We start from the raw sequence: 14005 nt of genomic DNA on the forward strand, positions 1-14005 counted from the left end.
CATTCCATTAAATGCTGAATGAATAGAGCACGAGAGCCCACGGTGACGATTGCCGCTTGCTCTACCAGCTTAGAGCTCTACCTAATCAGTGTGTGCTGAAACAGTCCACTTAGTGGATCCTTACAGAATCCTTCCCTAGACTGATGTTTGTGTTGGTAGGTTGCAAGTATTGCACTTTCTTTCCTTTCATGCGGGCAGTTCCCACATATGGATGCAATTTACCATATTGTATTCATATTGCCTTTGGTCTATACATATCTAATTCATGCTTATAACCAGGCCTACCAGCTCTTGTCCTGCATGTTTATATAGCCTTCTCATTGGAGAATGGAGTGATTCACCATTATACCCTCAAGCACTTGAAGTAGGCACTGCAATAACCCCAAAGGAGGGGGGACAGTAACGCAAAAACCTTATTGGGCTTGTAATGCTGCTGTAGGATGCACACATACCATTTATGCTAAAATTCTCACCAGACATTCCAAAGTTTGTACGAGTTCGACTTTAGCTGGCTAAACTGAATGATTCATATTGAAGGCAATTCTTGCAACATTTGGTCAAACTGAATGAAACTGGACAGCACAATAAGCTGTGTTCATCTACCATTCATACGACTGCTGCCCCGAGCATTTTGCCTTCGATTTCTGTACTATCGAGTTCAAGTACACATGTACTTTATTACTTTACAAGTAGAATGGCTTCAAGGCTTTTCCTGGGCAATTAACAGTCACTATTTATTCCTATAAACCTTCCTGCATGTGAAGGCAAAAGAAACTTATTAATTCATGATGGAAGTATAAAAAGACAGGTATTTGCACAGAAAATGTTTATTTTGAGCACCGTGGTTCTTGCTGAGGTACATATGGTGCTGGCTCCCTCCTTGCCCGAAGCACGTGCTTGCTACAGCACCAGATGATGGCTTCCTAGGTCAAAAGTTCAAAGTAAAATAAGAGGCATTTTGTTTTAGCCCCGGAAAGAAAAAGCAGGATTGAAACATTAACATGTATAAAAAATACTTGCCTAAAGAAAAATTAATACACAAGCAAATTCACTAAAGAGGTTCACTTTCGAGAGCAAAAGTATGGTTAAGATGAAAATTACAAGGAAGCTTCACTGCTCATTGAGGTTTCGGTTCAGTAGTTGCTGAGCCACGAAGGTTAGCATGCTACATCTTGCATATTATGTTTTGTAGAACAATACTGCACTTTGAACAATGTAGTGCCTATTTAAATGAACTGACAAGGAACGCTGAAACTCCAGGCTAGTTTGGTATGCACAAGATACGATACAGACACTGTACTGCATTCATTTAGTGTTTTTGTCACTGATCTCATACACAAAGGTCATTCACACCTATCCTACATGAAATGCAGTTACTTCTTTGAAGCTTCATCTAGTCCTTGAATTTGCTGCATGCTTATGTCTAAGGGAGTTCGTTTGGTTCCTGTTAATGTAGTGCATCTAAGCAACTGTTATCAAATGCCCATAGTGTTCCCTTGCATGTACAAAACATTTTTGGCCCTTTCAATGCACAACTCATTACGTTTGACACTTGGGACTCGTGCAAGGTGCCATTTAGTATTATATGCTTGTCCACATCTGATAATACTTTCATAGCTGGGTCATTCCCATGCCAAATGCCTTGGTTATTACTGTGACCATCTCACACTTTTCCTTTAGAATCTTCTTGTCCACTTTTAAGGAAGCATCCGACGACACACCCAGTTGAAAAAAACAATTGGACCCAATTGGAAAATTTCCACTTGTTTCCAATTGGTCCCATTTGTGTATTAGTACCCAATTGGGCCACTTGGAACAATTGGGCCAATTGGTTGTATACCATCTGGCTCAAATGGTGCAGTTGGCATAAAACCAATTGGTTGTATACCATTTGGCTCAAATGGTGCAGTTGGCATAAAACCAATTGGTTGTTGCCAATTGGGTCACATGGTGCAGTTGGCATAGAACCAATTGGGCCAATTGGCATGGAACCAAATGGTGCAAATGGAGCCGCTCGACGGGTCAAATGGTTTCGACTGTGCACCGCCCGCCTGCGCTGTGTGAATCTGGTAAACTAGCACAGCAATAAGGAACCAAATTATTACGTGTTGCTCGGCTAGTTGGTTCATATATATTGTGATCTAATATGATGCAATACAATACGAACAGCACAGAAAGAGAATCTCTTCATTAATACTATTCCCCATGCTTTTCTTGCTTCACATCATATCACACAAGGAGCCACTACTTCCTTAAGATGATAACTACATGTGACAATGAGGCAACAAGTGAAAAGTAGGATTTAAAGCTTTATTACTAAGAAAAATGCAATGCGGGACACTGTTCATGGTCCTTTTCCGGTCTAGTCGCGCCACAACCTGCAGAAATGGATAAATAAGAAGACAGCATTGTGTATGGAATCCTGAAAAACCTGTTGCCCTCAAAAGCTGGCACGACAGGCAAGCTGATATTAGATAAAAAGGCACCTCAATTTTAATATTCAGCAATCCAACCAGGTTGAAGAGAGTCACAATTTGCGGTTTATGTAGCTAAGGTTCAAGCAGCAAATGCAAGAAAATTGTTCTAATCAGTATATATTTTTCGCTGTTCTGTCAATGTCAGCAATGTTCTCCCCCACGTAGTGATTCATACGTTTCACCAGTGCTGTCACGACGCTCTTGGGGAAACCTTGCTTTTAAAGAAACGCTCATGCAATACACTTGAAGCATTTTTGTCGAAATTAGTTCAGTGCATCATGCATATTTGCTACATTACACAAAAGCGTATACATATATCTGTGCAATCATTTAACTCAAACGAGTGTGCGTGACCCGTGCACTCGTGTAGTGCAGTAATGCAAATTAATAAGAGCTTTGGAAACGTGGAAACTTACCTCCGATCTGCAAAATTCTGGCAAGGTAGCGGGCACACGTGCCGGCCGCGTTTGTCCTCTTCACCATATAAATACCCGCCGAAAAGTCGTCGTCAGGCTTGAAGTTCTTTATGTCTGTCACTGGCACAATTGCCAAATGTTTGTCGATTTCGTGCCGCACGAAGCACGCAAGGCGATCAGGACAAAGCGCAGAATGCAGTGCAGCACGCATGCACGACTGTCGACTTTTTTTGTTGCTGCCATGGTTGCTGCACACACGAGCACATGTTGATAATGTTGATGTCGATTATGTTGTCCCGTTCGGCCGCCAAGGAAAAATGACGCTGAGACAAAATTTAATTCCAAGGAAGAATTCTTTCATAGATGTGAAATATAAAATTTAAACAATATTGCTAAATTACAAATTGCATTATGCCTAAAAGTTGTTTGAGTCATGTGTTTAAGAAACACATAAAAAAGTGCAAGTTTTTTTTTTGCTGTTTAACATGATCAATACATCGCAACCACTTTTTTTACGGTTGTTCCCCATTTACTTGCCCTCCAAATGACAAATAGTGTCTTCCAATCTCACGAATCCAATCTCGAATCTCGCGTCCAAATCTCAAAAGGAAAAGAGAAATCTGCAAATTTTGTACACAAGAGACATTAACATTTTCTCACTTAAAATTTTATCCAAATGGTTTTGATAACTCCAATTGGACCATGTGGCAATTCGGATTTACCCAAATGGTCCTGCTGGAAACTCCATCTGGCCCAATTGGAAGGGAGGGTTTCCATATGAACCAATTGGCCGTTCTAACTGGTCCAAATGGTCCTGTTGGAGAAAACACTTGGTCCAATTGGAAATTGCCGTTTCCAGTTGGACCCATTGATATTTCCAAATGGTTTCAATTGTTTTTTTCGACTGGGCAATGTCTCCATCCTAGTGGTGTTATGGAGTTAACTTATGTGCTAGTTGTAGCAGACGACGTCAACTGAAGGCCACTGAAGATAAAACTCTCTGCGACAATTCCTTTTACACAAAAAATGCAAACAATACAGAATAGTCAAAATGTAGTTATCTGGCAAGACTGGCTGCAGCCATCATCTTTGTTTGGTGCAACTCTGACGTGGCTCCATGTTACAAGACGCTTGGCGATTATTGCCATGTGACTGTTCGGGACTCTATAAAACACAAGAATTGCCTTACTCCGGCCTTTCTCTTTGTGCAGCGGCCAACGCTATTATTCGTCCAATCGCACTGTGTACTGTTCGTGTGTCCATAGACTAAATTCTTCACCACATTGTTCTTGCGGTATTTCGTGAGTGACCCATGAACTCACCTTGGGGTGGGACTTCTTATCTTAGGCGTTCGCTCCTATCTCTTGTCGTCAGCGCCTCACACAAATGGATGCCACTGGCAATTCTCTTCCTAACCACGAAGAATGCATTCGTCTTGTCACCTCTTCCGATTACGTTCTTTGGCCACCTAGAGAAGAGATTATAGGTGTCAACTCCTGTAACATTGTGGATGGCGGTGTATTCATTCTACCTTATGACCATACCCTATCTCGAGCAATTCTGATTACCCCTGGCCTTATTCGCTTCTATGAGGGGTCTGCATTGCTTACTGCAATAAACCAAATCAAACCCCAACTGTTGCCTCGTGGATCAACTGTCACTTGAGCTGTTGACACTCATGTCGTTGCAATTGTCACGAAGACAGCTCAGTGTGTTCTTCCGTCTATTACCGAGCGGTGAACAAAATCGTGCGCAAAGATGTTCACCCCGTGTCACGGATGGATGATGCACTAGATTCACTCCACGTTGCTGAGTATTTTTCTAGCCTTGACTTTAGACCAGGCTACTGGAAAATACAGATGTCCAAATCCGACAAAGCAAAAACTACATTTGCTACCCCTGATGGGCTCTACGAGTTCAGTGCGATGCCTTTTGGACTCTGCAATGTGCCTGCCACATTCGAACGCATGATCGATAAGTCTTGTGTGGCTTGAAATGGAAACCCTGTCTGTGCTATCTCGACGACATTGTGTTTTCAACCATGTTCTGACAACATTTGCAACATCTTGATGAAGTCCTTGCCTGTCTTGCAAATGTTGGTTTGCAGCTCAACACACGCACACGCGCGTGTGCGCGCGCGCACACACACACACACACAAATGCAGTTTGGCCAGCAAGGCCATCAATGTTCTGGGGCACATAGTCTGCAAAGAAGGTATTCGACCGGACCCCGAGAAGCTTACTGCCATCCTGGAATTTTGTGTCCACTGCGTAAAAAAGACATGCACAGTTTTCTTGGACTTGCTTCTTCCGGCACTTCATATGCAACTTCGCTACACTTACGTCCCCGCTCCATCAACTCCTCCCCAGTAATGCGCCCTTTGTTTCGTCCGACGAATGTGAACATGCTTTTCTGCTTTTGCAACATGCCCTGACGTCAGACCCAGTACTGTGCCACTTTGATCCAACTGCGCCCACCATCTTTCACACCGACGCTAGCAGTCAGTCTCGGTGCCATTCTACTACAATGCGACAACACATTCCGCGAACGAGAAACTGCTTATGCTAGTCGTGCACTAACCAGTGCCGAAAATTACTACACCATAACCAAGCAGGAGTGCTTTGCTGTTGGGCAGTGCAAAAATTTCACCCATGTCTTCATGGCCGCAATTTCACAGTCGTTACCGACCATAACACACTGTGCTGGCTTTCATCGCTAAAGAATTTATCAGGTCACCTCGGTTGCTGTGTGCTTCAACTACAGGAGTACGATTTCAATGTCACCTACAGTGCTGCAAAGAAGCATCAAGACACCAATGCTCTCTCTTGCTATCCTCTGCCGAATCATGACCATTCACCATAACCTCTCCGTGATTGTGTACGTCCTGAGTCTTCTTCATCGGCTTTACCCACTGTAACCCTCGAATGGCTAAGACACAACAGCCCATCTGTCCTTGTGTCCCACTAACGCATCGACCCATACTGCTGAACTATTCTCCAACGCATGGAAGATTCTTCGTCACCTCCAAACGCCTTACTTCGTCGACAACTTAATCAATTCAAGCTGCACAATGGGGTTTTACATCGGAACATTTATCACATCGGTGGCAACAAATGGGTCCCGGTCATACCATGTTCTCTGCAATGTGAGGTGCTTGAAGCCTTTCACGATCATGCGACGACTGGTCATCTAGGCTACCACAAGACTTACAACAGAATATGAAGTTGCTGCTCCTGGCCTGGCCCATCTTCAGCCGTTGCGAAGTATGTTGCACCCTGCGTTCATTGTCAAAGCAAACCCAACAGCTCCTTCTGGCTCTTTACAACCTCTGCCTTGTCCCGCTTCGCCTTTTGAAGTAGTTGGAATAGACTTGTACGGTCCTCTTCCCACGACCTTACATGGAAATCGTTGGATTGCAACGGCCATAGATCATCCAACACGCTATGCGGAGACAGCATCTCTACCATCCGGGACTGCTGCTGAAGTCGCCGATTTCTTTCTACACAACATTATCTTACACCGCAGCGCTCCGCGCGTTCTCCTCAGTGACCGCAGCGGTCTTCCTCTCTTCTATCCTTACCGAAGTTCTGTGCGCCTCTAGCACAATTCGCAAGACGACTTCCAGTTACCATCCGCAGACCAACAGCTTGATGATTGCGATGTACAGTCACGTGCAATATGAATTGCAACACCGGTGCCCGTGGTCGAAGGGGCTCCAAGGCTGTACGGCTGTGCAGACACATGGTAAGTTCCAGACCGAAACACAGCTTCAATTAGTAGTGTCTATTAAACTGCTATTTCGAACGTCAGAGCTGCTGCGCAGCCGTGGAGCCCCTTCAACCACGAACAAGAGTGTTGCAAGTCATATTGCATGCGACTGTACATCTACCCTGGCCACACGAACGGGGATGCAATCCTGTCGTTCATGACATTCGCCTGTAACATGGCTACGCAACGTACTACTGGATTTTAACATTTTGTCTTCATCTATGGGTGTTCACCAAGTTTCATTCTTGATGTATCATTCCTTTCGACTCCTGTACCCCCATCAGTTCCTTTCTTGGAACAGTTTGTGTCTCGCCTCGCCCCGCTTAACACCGACGTCTCCCAGGACGCTCGCAAGTTTCGTTACGACTCGACCCACCGTGCTGTGACTTTTAGAGCGCAGCTCTTTGGCGTCCGTTCCTGGGTTTCGCGTCGTCGTCAGCGTTGGCCTCGTAACCAGCTCCGCCCCCCTTCGCTGGAGTGGGAGACGAAGGACACGAGCCGCGAATGGCGGAGACCAATGAGAGCGGCCCCTTCAGTGACGTGCACGCGCGATGCTGGTGTCATGCGGACCCTCCTTACGGCTCGATGCGCACTCGTGTCTGGTCTCAGCCGATCCGCTCGTTTCGTACTATCATCTGCTCGCGCCACAGCTCTCGCCCGCGCCTGTTTGGTTCTGTTGGGTCGGTCTCGTTCGCGCTTGTTTTGGTTGTTATTTCGACAACAAACGGTTACAAATATCCCTCGAGGCCAGCGCACCTTCCACAACTTAATGCGGTGAGTGTAAGACTCGTATATCTCCGCGAATCCCATTCATGCAAGTGCGACGACTGATGCACGGCGGAGGCAAATATGGCATTAAGGGCCCAGTTGTGAACGTCTTTGTGAACGTCTTTGATAATCAAGCATTGGTGTACCAAGTCGAACATATATCAGTCTATTTCTCCGACCACAAAGCTTCCTCCATGACTGTCAAGAACTGTTAGTGGAGTCTTTGTTAAAGGAATACGTGTGAAAAATAAAAAAAAAATCTGTGATAGCGCATACATGTGTTGCTCGATTTCTTTGCCTCAATCTATCGAAAAGGTGAAACAGCTTATTTGCTGCGCTCAAATCTCGCATTAGGAAGTAACGTAATCGTCGGTAATTTTTTTCTCCTGGTGACGAAGTTCTTTGGACTCCTGTGTGCATTCCTGGCTTATGCAAAAAATTTCTCGTGTTTTATTCGACTTTCCACGGTCATTGAGCAGACATCACCTGTCAATTACCATGCCTCGCGTGTTAGAACGCCACCCGATTCCCGTTGCTGTGGCACAGAGATAGTGCATGTCTCCCGCTTAAAACCAAATACTTGACGCATTTTATGGTACTTACGCGCTGCCAGGCGGCCGCTTCCACAGCGAGAGAGAATTAGCATGGGCACAACACATGCCTGACTTTCAAATTCATCATCTGCACATCTATTCCATCTGCATATATCATCACCAGCAGCACAGTTTAATCCTCGAGGTAGTAGTCCTAGCTTGGCTGGAATAAAGCGGTACATATATATGTATATATATTTCTTGCACTAATATGCACTAATTGCACTTTACTAATATGGATGAGATAGTTCAAGTGGCTGAGGAGTTCTATAGAGATTTATACAGTACCAGTGGCACCCACGACGATAATGGAAGAGAAAATAGTCTAGACAAATTCGAAATCCCACAGGTAACGCCGGAAGAAGTAAAGAAAGCCTTGGGAGATATGCAAAGTGGGAAGGCAGCTGGGGAGAATCAGGTAACAGCAGATTTGTTGAAGGATGGTGGGCAGATTGTTCTACAGAAACTGGCCACCCTGTATACGCAATGCCTCGTGACTTCGAGCGTACCGGAATCTTGGAAAAACGCTAACATAATTCTAATCCATAAGAAAGGGGACGCCAAAGACTTGAAAAATTATAGACCGATAAGCTTGCTGTCTGTTGCCTATAAAGTATTTACTAACGTAATCGCAAATAGAATCAGGAACACCTTAGACTTCTGTCAACCAAAGGACCAGGCAGGATTCCGTAAAGGCTACTCAACAATAGACCATATTCACACTATCAATCAGGTTATAGAGAAATGTGCGGAATATAACCAACCCTTATATATAGCTTTCATTGATTACGAGAAAGCATTTGATTCTGTCGAAACCTCAGCAGTCATGCAGTCATTACGGAATCGGGGTGTAGACGAGCCGTATGTAAAAATACGGAAAGATATCTATAGCGGCTCCACAGCCACCGTAGTCCTCCATAAAGAAAGCAACAAAGTCCCAATAAAGAAAGGCGTCAGGCAGGGAGATACGATCTCCCCAATGCTATTCACAGCGTGTTTACAGGAAGTATTCAGAGACCTGGATTGGGAAGAAATGGGGATAAAAGTTAATGGAGAATACCTTAGTAACTTGCGATTCGCTGATGATATTGCCTTGCTTAGTAACTCAGGGGACCAACTGCAATGCATGCTCACTGACCTCGAGAGGCAAAGCAGAAGAGTGGGTCTAAAAATTAATCTGCAGAAAACTAAAGTAATGTTTAACAGTCTCGGAAGAGAACAGCAATTTACAATAGGCAGCGAGGCACTGGAAGTCGTAAGGGAATACATCTACTTAGGGCAGGTAGTGACTGCGGATCCGGATCACGAGACTGAAATAATCAGAAGAATAAGAATGGGCTGGGGTGCGTTTGGCAGGCATTCTCAGATCATGAACAGCAGGTTGCCATTATCCCTCAAGAGAAAAGTGTATAATAGCTGTGTCTTACCAGTACTCACCTACGGGGCAGAAACCTGGAGGCTTACGAAAAGGGTTCTACTCAAATTGAGGACGACGCAACGAGCTATGGAAAGAAGAATGATAGGTGTGATGTTAAGGGATAAGAAAAGAGCAGATTGGGTGAGGGAACAAACGCGAGTTAATGATATCTTAGTTGAAATCAAGAAAAAGAAATGGGCATGGGCAGGACATGTAATGAGGAGGGAAGATAACCGATGGTCATTAAGGGTTACGGACTGGATTCCAAGGGAAGGGAAGCGTAGCAGGGGGCGGCAGAAATTTAGGTGGGTGGATGAGATTAAGAAGTTTGCAGGGACGGCATGGCCACAATTAGTACATGACCGGGGTTGTTGGAGAAATATGGGAGAGGCCTTTGCCCTGCAGTGGGCGTAACCAGGCTGATGATGATGATTTCTTGCACTTCAAGAAACTTCGTTTGACCTCGAACACTTGAGCACTGAAGTGACGGCGCTAAGTATATACAAGACCTCATAGTAGGAGACAGTTCAATTTCACAGCCCGAGTCCCCTTGCTGGTGTAATCTTCCTTCGTGTAATTGTCGCATACTTGGCTATCACTAACACTGCTTCGCCTTTCTGCAAAACTGCAGCCTCTTTTTTTTTTTCTGCTAGTCCGAGCATAAGTGCTGCCGCAGATGACTGCTGTTGATTCTGATTTCGAGTGAATCTGGCTTGGCCTCATTACGGTTACTGAGTGAATTATAGGGAGAGAGAAATAGAAGAGAGGAAAGGCAGAGAGGTTAACCAGACGCATGTCCGTTTTTCTACCCTGCACTGGGGAAAGGGGTATAGGGATGAAGAGAGAGAGTGTTCCACAGCTATCATGCACTAAGATCGACTTAAAAAAAAACAGTTCCGTTACTCGAAGAAAACCTAGTGCATATTGTTGCCAGTAAAGTGGAGTAGTAGCCAATAATTATTTCGTTACTGAGATTTAATTTGGTATTAAAACTTATTGTGCGCAACAAACAGGGACGAAGAATAGAAGAAACACAAGGACGAGCGCTCACGAGTAGTTTGCTTTGCAACTAGGCCGACTCGCAGTCTTGCTTTATTTTGGTAATTACAATTATCTAACTCGAGAAGTACTCTCATAATTTTCAAAGTGTCAATGAGGCATTTGTTGGCATCCCAAAATGACATCTAACTTAAGTGTTTTCAGCGACATACTAATTGCGTACAATTTTACCGACTGGAAAACAACCTCACGAACTATGAAAAATACCACGTGAGTGAACTCTCACCCGCATCATGAAGCAGTGCCCTCAAATAAGCTGATCGAAAGTAACTGCATTGCCTATCGCAAACCCGAAGAGACAGCGCACCACCTTGATAATGGTACAGAAGGAGCCCCAACAGTAGGTTTCGCAGCTTCACAGCTACTCCTTTCTCTCTACGTCACACTTATTATCCCTCTCTCAAGGCAGACTGATAAATGATAACAAAAGCCCCTTGGGCAGCCAAAGTGCAGCTCTAACCACACACGAAATGTGAAGAGCAATGTAATAGGCACAGAGTGTTTCAAAATCCAGACTTTGCTCGCACCGCATCGAAAAGAGCGGGCGAATTAAGTTATATTTCGCAACAAAAACTTGCTTCGGACCAAAGCCAATATAAAGTGAGCGTTTTATTTTTCATGAAAGTGTATACGTGCTGCAAAAACAGGTTCGTGTCAACAAATAAAAGCGAAATAAACACACTGGAAACCAACCAACTTGTAGAGAAAAGGCAAAACCAATGCATTCACGAAATTAAATATACCACTCCTATGAGCCGAACTGGCAATCAGAATGTCGGCACACACACACACACAGACAAAAAAAAACAGTGTGCTCTTACTCTCTATTAATTCGTAAGCTCCGTTGAACATCAGCCTAGAGGACGTGTTCAAATAGGTCTCCTTTTGCAGCTACGCAGTACTGTCTATTTTATCACACCTTTAGTGGCTTTCTTGATGACCGATGCCGGAATTCTACGGCAGACATCCGTTATCCTTACCTTGAACTAATCTGACGTCCGGCACAATCTTTCACAAAACCCCAAAGAAAGAAACTGAACGGAGAGAGGTCAGGTGACCTAGCCGGCCTATTTACAGGCTCGTGCCTTCCAATCTATTGTGCATGAAAAGTAGCACCCCACCAGTTTCGTGCTCGGCTGCTGCTGCATGCAGGTGGCCCATCTTGCTGATACAGCAGAATAGAAGATGTGACAGCGGGACTTTGCTGAGAAACTCATCCACCACTTTTTCAAGGATTTCGTTCACATAACGCTGTCCAGTCAGTGCGTGATTGAAGATGGTACTGATTATTGCACTGGCGTAAATTCCAAACCACACATTGAGCGACCACTGGCACTGGCGCCCATTGCGCTGTACTTAATGTAGATTGGAGTCCCTCCAATAATGTGCGTAAATGACAACGAATGTATATATGATGGCACCTGCACTGTTCTTTTGCGCAAACTCATCATGCCACAGGTTCTTAGTGTCAAGATGTAAAACTTACCAGACCCAGCTTGTCAGTTAACAATATACACTATAGAATTAACGTCTAAGGTTATCACTATGATGAGTGCTAAAACCTCTTAATGCTTACATTAGAACCAGAATTCACAAGTGGCTGTAATATCAACGTGTAAGCGCTCAGAGGGTTCCCGAAGCACTGTTGAGCACATGAACATAACTTCCAGCCGGGATATACACGTGCGATGGGAGACAATGTCACACTCTTAAAAGTCACTCGTTACAAAGCAATACACAACACCCTTTCTCACAAAACCTTGTAACACTAGTAAAATTTGTTGGCCAAGTTTCGATTTATCCTACTTTGAAGCAAGCACATAAAGAGAACATCCCAGTCTTCATCCACGATTAAATCACCAGTATTAAATGGACCCACCTTAAGGGTTATTTGGCAACAGCATGTGTATGCCCATGCTTGTATCGTTTATTGATTGCCCGCTCTAGTAGAATGGACGACCACGCAGCCTGATCATGCACTTTGTAATGAAGCTTCTTTCTAGAAAATCACAAATACCGACCGCACACAACCTCTGTCACACCTGCATAGAGCTCTCGAGCGTTACGCTGCGGAGAAAGGTTACCAGAGAAGGGCTGTGGACAGCACATCGATATTGCTATGTAAAGGCTCATATTACTATGTAAACAAACGCTGTTTCCCGCGCGTGCAATGACGCCGAAAAGCACTCATTTAGCGACTTCATTCATACCGCCTTTAGTCGGCGGACGGCAGACCTGAACCATGTGTCAGGAACGTGCGTTTACATTGCGAGATAAATGATGAATACTCTTTATTTTCTCTAAACAAGTGCGCGCACATGCCGCACTTGGGTCATCTGCCATTTACACATTCTGCCGTGTAGCAGCACCGTAACCAGGTAATGTTACGTTTAAGTGATTGTGAAAAAGGTTCTTGCAAGTTTGAAGATACGTAAGATAAACAGTGTCGTCTAATATGCGTTCTCGGCGCTAGTACGCTGTAGCACTGGCTGATCGGTGCGGCGGTCCGCGGGATCCGTCACAAGGAAAATAAGCTTGTGCAAGCGGGCAGCCAGCCGAAAGCGTAGGTTTGCATAGTAGAGGCACATCGAATGAAAAAGTGAAGTACTTACGATAGCTTACGTTAAACGATCCACATCTTTGTCCAGTTGTTTGAGCGTAGCTCCTTGCCATTCTGCCGCCAAAACCTAAGACGGATGTGACATCACGGACGCGAAAAACAATGAATGAATGCAACATGCCGGACGTGACGTTTGGGTGAACCTACCGCCTGCGTTCCGTCGACCGGGTGAACGCGGACACTTTCCCCGTCTCTACGAGAACGATGCCAATCCGAATCTACAACATACCGGCATTCCCATGCATACCACAGCGCAGCAGCGCCAGATTTCCCTCTAGGGGCGCTATTCTGGAAATTCCGCGAATTGTGACGAATGGACGTGCTTTTCAGGGTTCCGTGGCGACGACGAAATCATAAGTTTTTGTGCATGCTTTGAGCTTGCTTGTTTTTATTTGCTGTTTTTTGCATTTAAATAGTAATTGAGGGTTTTTCCGTTTCTTTCCTTTTTTTAATTTGTCTCGTATTTCGGGTCCGCGGGTGTGCTTCGTGTACGTTTGTTTTGCAGGATGATTAGAGCGTCCTTTCGTGCCACGTGTTCCAACATGTGCAGCCTAGTGGGACGTTGAGTGTTTGTAGTCTTTTAGTAGCAGCTTGGAAGTGGCAAGAGAAATAGCTATTAGTGGTTTTACTGTGCATGTTTGGTAGAAAAGTGAGAGCGTGACCGCGTGGTTGAGCGCGTCATACCTTTGGTCTCCGCGGCATTGATTGTTTTTGAAACAGTGGTGAGAGTTGCTTTGCAGCATTTTGAGGATTTGGACCCTGCGCGTATCGCTTTTTTCTAGAAGGCACGTGCTCTGCATTGATATAGTATTATAGTATTTGCAAAAAGCCTGCAATACATGGCGAGAAAGCCGGTAAAGCAGGCAGTACGGGGGGCGAACCTCAA

The 14005-nt window shown here is 44.7% G+C and overlaps 1 long non-coding RNA gene across 1 annotated transcript; it reads right to left on the minus strand.

The window, feature by feature from the left end:
* Positions 1-820: 820 nt before the first annotated feature.
* Positions 821-13178, minus strand: LOC139047621 (uncharacterized). The gene is made up of 3 exons (XR_011507267.1): positions 13112-13178; positions 4216-4361; positions 821-923 (listed from the first exon to the last, which is right to left on the minus strand). It is a non-coding gene; the product is annotated as an uncharacterized lncRNA (long non-coding RNA).
* Positions 13179-14005: the final 827 nt, after the last annotated feature.

This window comes from Dermacentor albipictus, chromosome 7 (genome assembly GCF_038994185.2).
Source record: "Dermacentor albipictus isolate Rhodes 1998 colony chromosome 7, USDA_Dalb.pri_finalv2, whole genome shotgun sequence".
In the NCBI taxonomy this organism is placed as follows: Eukaryota; Metazoa; Arthropoda; class Arachnida; order Ixodida; family Ixodidae; genus Dermacentor; species Dermacentor albipictus.